This window comes from Theropithecus gelada, chromosome 17 (assembly GCF_003255815.1).
Source record: "Theropithecus gelada isolate Dixy chromosome 17, Tgel_1.0, whole genome shotgun sequence".
NCBI classification, from domain to species: domain Eukaryota; kingdom Metazoa; phylum Chordata; class Mammalia; order Primates; family Cercopithecidae; genus Theropithecus; species Theropithecus gelada.
The window spans coordinates 83,188,337-83,195,744 of record NC_037685.1 but is presented as its reverse complement, the minus strand read 5'-3'; positions in this window follow the sequence as shown (position 1 = coordinate 83,195,744).

Here is a 7,408-nt window from a genome sequence, read left to right as displayed (position 1 = left end):
GCTTTAAACCAGCAATAGTAAAAAAGGACAAAGAAGGGCATTACATAATGATAAGGGGTTCAATTCAACAAGAAGTCATAACTATCCAAAATATATATGCACCCAACATTGGATCACCCAGGTTAATAAAACAGGTACTTCTAGACCTACGAAAAGACTTAGCCACATAATAATAGTCAGGAGACTTCAACACCCCACCGATAGCATTAGACAGATCATTCAGATAGAACACTAACAGAAAAATTATGGATGTAAATTCAACACTTGACCAACTGGACGTAATAGGCACCTAAAGAACACTCCACCCATCAACTACAGAATATACATTCTTCTCATTTGTACACTGAACGTATTCCAAGATCAACCACATGTTCCACCATGAGGCAAGCCTCAATAAATTTAAAAAAAAGGTGAAATCATACCAACCTTTTTTTTGGACCACAGTTGAATAAAAATAGAAATCAGTACCAAGAAGATCTCTAAAAACCAAACAATTTCATGGAAATGAAACAACTTGCTCATGAATGACTTTTGGGCAAATGATAAAATTAAAGTAGAAATCAAAAAATTCTTTGAAATAAATGAAAACAGAAACACAACATACCAAAATCTCTGGGATGCAGCAAAAGCAGTATTAATAGGAAAGTTTATGGTGCTAAATGTGTACCTCAAAAAGCTAGTAAAATCTCAAACTAATAATGTAATATCATACCTAGAGAAATCAGAAAAACAAGAACCCCAAACCTAGCAGAAGAAAAACAATAACTAAAATCAGAGCAAAACTAAACAAAATTCAGACCCCAAAATTAAAACAAAGATTCAAAGAAACCAAGTCATTTCTTTGAAAAGATAAAACAAAATTGATAGATTGCTAGCTAGATTAACAAAGAAAAAGAAAGAAGATCTGGATAAGCACAATCAGAAATAACAAAGATGACATTACAACCAATCCCACAGAGATACAAAAGGTCCTCAGAGACTATTATGAACAGCTCTATGCACACACACTAGATAATCTGGAGGAAATGAATAAATTCCTGGCAACACAGAACTTCCCAAGATTGAATCGGAAAGAAATTGAAACTCTGACCAGACCAGTAACAAGCTCCAAAATTGAATCCATAAGTTAAAACCCAGCAACCAAAAGAGTCCTAGATCAGATGTGTTCACAGATGAATTATATCAAATATGCAGAGAAGAGCTGGTATCAGTTCCACTGTAACTATTCCAAAAAGTCCAGGAGGGATTCTTCCCTAATTCATTCTATGAAGCCAGCATCACCCTGAAACCAAAACCTGGCAAACACACAATTAAAAAAAAAGAAAACTAAAGGCTAATCTCAATGATGAAGATAGGCACAAAAATCGTTAACAAAATACCAGCAAACTGAATCCAAGAGTACATCAAAAAGTTAATTCACCATAATCAAGTACGCTTCATTCCAAGGATGCAAGGTTCAGCATATGCAAATCAATAAATGTGAATCACCACACAGAAACCACATGATCATCTTAATAGATGCAAAAAAAACCTTTTGATAAAATTCAACATCCTTCTTGACAAAAAACACTCAAGAAACTAGGCATTAAAGGAATACACTTCAAAATAGAGCCTATTATGAACCCACAGCCAACATTATAACAGGCAAAAGCTGGACGCTTCCCCTTGTGAACTGGGACAAGACAAGGATGCCTAATTCTCACCACTCCTATTTAACATAGTAGTAAAAGTCTTTGTCATAGCAATCAGGCAAAAGAAAGAAAAAAATGCATCCAAATAGGAAAATAAGAAGTCAAACTATCTCTCTTCATCAACAATATGATTCTATATCTACAAAATCCAAAAGACTCCACCAAAAGGCACTTGGAACTGATACATTACTTCAGTAAAGTTTTAGGATACAAAATCAATGTCCAAAAATCAGTAGCATTTCTATACACCAATAATGTCCAAGCTGACAGCCAAATCAAGAACATAATCCCCTTTATAGTAGCCACACAAAAAATCAAATACCTAGGAATACAGCTAACCGAGGAGGTGAATGATCTCTACAAGGAGAACTACAAAACACTGCTGAAAGAAATCATAGATGACACAAACAAATGGAAAAACATTCCATGCTAATGGACTGGAAGAATCAATATCATTAAAATGGCCATGCTACCAAAAGCGATCTACAGAATCCACATTTTTCCAATCAAGCTACTAACATCATTTTTCACAGAACTAGAAAAAAACTAATTCATATGGAACCAAAAAAGAGCCTGAATAGCCAAAGCAATCCTAAGCAAAAAGAACAAAGCCAGAAGCATCACAGTATCCAACTTCAAACTATACCATAAGGCTACAGACCAAAAGAGGATGGTACTGGTAGAAAAATAAAATAAATCAAAGGAAGACAATAAAGAACTCAGAAATAAAGCCAAGCACAGAAAGCCATCTGGTATTTGACAAAGTCAACAAAAACAAGCAATAGGGAAATGACTTCCTGTTCAATAAATGGTGCTAGGATAGTGGGCTAGCAATATGCAAAAGAAAGATATGGCCCTATACCTTTCACCATATACAAAAATTAACTAAAGACAGAAAGACCTCAGACTATAAGAATACTAGGAGAAAACCTAGAAAACAACATTCTGGACATTGACCTTAGGGAAGAATTTATGACGAACTTTTCAAAAGCAATTGCCACAAAAACTGACAAGTGGGACCTAATTAAACTATAGAGCTTCTGCACAGCAAAGAACCTATCAACACAGTAAACAGACAACCTATAGAATGGGTGAAAATATTTGCAAACTATGCATCTGACAAAGGTTTAATATTCAGAATCAATAAGAAACTCAACAATTAAGCAAAAAAAAAAAAAAAAACCCATTAAAAATGGGCAAAAGATATAAATACACACTTCTTAAAAGAAGACATACCAGTAGCCAAGAAACAGATGAAAAATGCTCCACATCACTAATCATCCGAAAAATGCAAATTAAAACCACAATGTGATTACATCTCATACCAGTCGGAATGGCTATTATTAAACAGTCAAAAAACAACAGATGCTGGCAAGGCTGCAGAGTAAAGGGAACACATAAACACTGTTAATGGGAACATAAATTAGTTCAGCTACTATGGAAAGCAGTTTGGAGATTTCTCAAAAACTTAGAAATACCATTTGACATTGCAGTCCCATTACTGGGTATACATCCAAAGGAAAATAAGTTGTTCTAACAAAAAGTCACATGCCCTGGCTTGCTCTTCTCAGCACTACTGACAACAGGAAAGACACAGAATCAACCTAGGTGCCCATCAGTGGTGGACTGGATAAAGAATATGTGGTACATATATACCATGGAATACTACACATACATAAAAAAAAATAAAATCATGTTCTTTGCAGCATCATGAATGCAGCTGGAAATCATTATCCTAAGCAAATTAATGCAGGAACAGAAAACCAAATACCGTATGTTCTCACTTATAAGTGTAAGCTAAATAGTGGATGCTCATGGACATCAAGGTGGCAATAATGCATATTGGGAAGTTCTAGAGGGGGCACAGGAGAAGGTGACACAGGTTCAAAAACTAACTATTGGGTCCTGTGCTCAGTACCTGGGTGATGGGATCAATCATACCTCAAACCTCAGTATCACACAATATACCCAGGTAATAAACCTGCACATGTACTTCCAAATCTAAAATAAAAGTTGAAATTATACCAAAAATCTAAGCTCAAAAAGAAAAAATATCTTTGCCCATTAAAAAACAAATAATAAAAATACAAGAATCATCCTATATCAGAAATCTGTATTAATGTAATTTATCATATTCACAGATTAAAGTAGACATACCTCACAATTATGTCAATTAATGCAGAGAAAGCATTCACTACAATTCAGCCTACAACTGTGACTTTAAAAATTAATAAAAACTAGGACACTTCTTTAACTCAACGAAGGGAATCTACCAAAATACCTACCAGGAACATCATATTAATGATGTAATACTGATAGCATTTTCTTTAAAGACTGGAATTAAACAAAAATACCCGTGTTCACTGCTTCCATTTTACAATGTACTGCAGAGCCTAGCCAGTGCAGTAAGTCAGTGTAGTAAGTAAATCTATAGAATAACTTGTTAATCTAACGAGACAGTTTAGGAAGATTTCTAGATGTAGGCTCAACATAAACAAAAATTAATAGCTAAATCAAGGATTCAGGTTGAAATCTTTACAGTAATTACTTAAAAAAAAGGAGTATATAACTTCCAAGGTAATGGTAGAGAGTGAGAAGGAAAGAATTATTAAAGTTCAATAAAAGCAAAACACAAAGTCAGTAAGAATATAGAAGAGTTAAATAAATTAACAAATGGATGTACATAGAACCATTGTTCTCAATAATGCATAATACATGTTCTTTTCAAATGTACAGAAAACATTTAACAATATCGACCAAATTCTGGGCCATAAAGCAAGTCTACACAAATTTCAAAGAAAAAAAAAAACATAGTATGTTCTGTGTCCACAACACAATACAACCAGAAATAAAAAACTTTTTTTTTTTTTTTTTCTCAGATGGTGTTTCGCTCTTGTTGCCCAGGCTGGAGTGCAATGATGTGATCTCGGCTCACTGAAACCTCTGCCTCCTGGGTTCAAGTGATTCTCCTGCTTCAGCCTCCCGAGTAGCTGTGACTACAGGCATGCGCCACCACACCCAGCTAATTTTTGTATTTTTAGTAGAGACGAGGTTTCTCCATGTTGGTCAGGCTGGTCTCGAACTCCTGACCTGAGGTGAACCACCTCCTCGGCCTCCCAAATTGCTGGGATTACAGATGTGAGCCACTGCGCCTGGCCTCAGAAATAAAAAACTTAAAGATAAATACAAAAGTCTCCTATGTTTGGAAATAAGGAAGTATGCTTCTGTATAACTCATAGGTTAAAACAAAACAAAACACCAAGCACAGTGAAAACTGGAAAATAATTTGAACCCAGTAAAATGAAAATATTACATATGAAAATTTGTGGGATGAAGCTAAAGCAATTCTTAGAAGAAAATGTGTAGCCGTAAATGCTAAATAGAAAACAGAGTGGTCGACACTCTAAGAATTATTCATCTTAAGAAGTCAGGAAAAGAACAAATTAACCCAAGGAATACAGAAGGAAATACTAATATAATACTAATTGATGAAATAAAAAATAAATAATAGAGACCATCAGTAAGGCCAAAAATCTGTTACTTTTAAAAGACTAGTAAAATTGATAATTCCCTCGTGAGACTAATCAAAAGAAAAAAAGGGAGAAGGCACCAAGAAAGTAATGCAAGGAATAAAAAGGGAATGCCTCTGTAGACATTAAAATGGTAAAATGATATTGTGAATAATTTGATGCCTAAACATTCGCAAACGTAGATTAAATGGACAAATGCTGGGAAAACTATAACTTACGAAAACCAGCTAAGGAAATAAAATTATAAAAAATTCTATAGGCCAGGCACGGTAGCTTACGCCTGTAATCCCAGCATTTTGGGAGGCCGAGGCGGGCGGATCACGAGGTCAGCAGATGGAGACCATCCTGGCTAACACCGTGAAATCCTGTCACTACTAAAAATACAAAAAATTAGCTGGGCGTGGTGGCGGGTACCTGTAGTCCCAGTTACTTGGGAGGCTGAGGCAGGAGAATGGCGTAAACCCAGGAGGCGGAGCTTGCAGTGAGCCGAGATGGCGCTACTGCACTCCAGCCTGGGCGACTGAGCAACACTCTGTCTCAAAAAAAAAAAAAATTCTATATCTGAAACTGAGCCATAATTTAAAAACTTCTCCCCAGAGAAAACTCTAGACCAATGTAGCTTCACTGGTGAATTTCACTGTACACTTAAGAAGAAAAAAATTTAGCATGCATAAATTCATCAAGGGAATAAAAACTGAGAAAATGAAATCGAACTCATTTCATGAAGCCAAGATTTCAAAAAACTATGAGAAAAGAAAATTATAACCAATCACACTGATGACATGAATTTGAAAATCCTAAACAAAATATTAATAAATAGAATCCAGGAATTTAATAATAAAATATTTTAATAATTAATAAAATAGTATAGCAAAACTCAATTATATTTATTCCAGAAATATGTTGGTTTACCACTTAATCATGTAATTAACCACATTTATTTATCAGATAAATGGGAAAAATTATCATCTCAAAGATTCAGAAAAATCTGGAAAAATTCAACATCCATTCATGATAAAAAAAAACAAAAAAACAAAAAAAAACCTCTCAGCAAACTAAAGACATTGTTTTTTCTTTTCTTTTTCTTTTTCTTTTCTTTTTTTTTTTTTTTTTTTTTTGAGCAAATGTCTCACTCTGTCACCTAGGCTGGAGCGCAGTGGTGCGATCTTGGCTGACTGCAACCTCTGCCTCCTGAGTTCAAGCTCCTCTGGAATAGCCGGTATTACAGGCATGCACCACCACACCTGGTTGTTTTTATTTTTTCGTAGAGACGGGGTTAGAGACGGGGTTTCATCCTGTTGCCCAGGCTGGTCGGAAGTGATCGGCCCCACCGGGCCTCCCAAAGTGCTGGGATTACAGGCATAAGCCATGGCGCCTGGCTGAGGAATTTCTTTTTCTTTTTTTTTTGAGATGGAGTCTCGCTCTGTCGCCCAGGCTGGAGTGCAGTGGCGCGATCTAGGCTCACTGCAAGCTCCGCCTCCCGGGTTCACGCCATTCTCCTGCCTCAGCCTCCCGAGTAGCTGGGACTATAGGTGCCCACCACCACGCCCGGCTAATTTTTCGTATTTTCAGTAGAGACGGAGTTTCACCGTGTTAGCCAGGATGGTCTTGATCTCCTGACTTCGTGATCCGCCCGCCTCAGCCTCCCAAAGTGCTGGGATTACAGGCGTGAGCTACCGCGCCTGGCCTGAGGAATTTCTTAATCTGATAAATGGTAGCTAACACACACACACACACACACACACACATGCTCCTAAAGCAATTGGAGAGACGCTGAAAGCTTTTCCTTTGAGAATAGAAGTGTACATTGATGGCTGCTATTGCCACTTCTAATTCTACACTGTACTGAAGGTTCTAGCCAGTGGTAGGGGAAAAACATGACTGAAAAGGAAAAAATACAATTTATTATTTTCACATGATATAATCATGTCCTATAAAATCCAAAAGAATCTATAGATAATTTAGTAGAACTAATAAGTGAGTTTAGGCTGGGTACTGTGGCTCAGGCCTGTAATCCTAGCATTTTGGGAGGCGGAGGCTGAGGCTGGCAGATCACTTGAGCCCAGGAGTTTGAGAACAAACTCAACAACATGGCAAAACCCTGTCTGTACAAAAAAATCAAAAAATTAGCTGGGCGTGGTGGCACCTGCCTGCAGTCCTAGCTACTTGGGAGGCTGATGTGGGAGG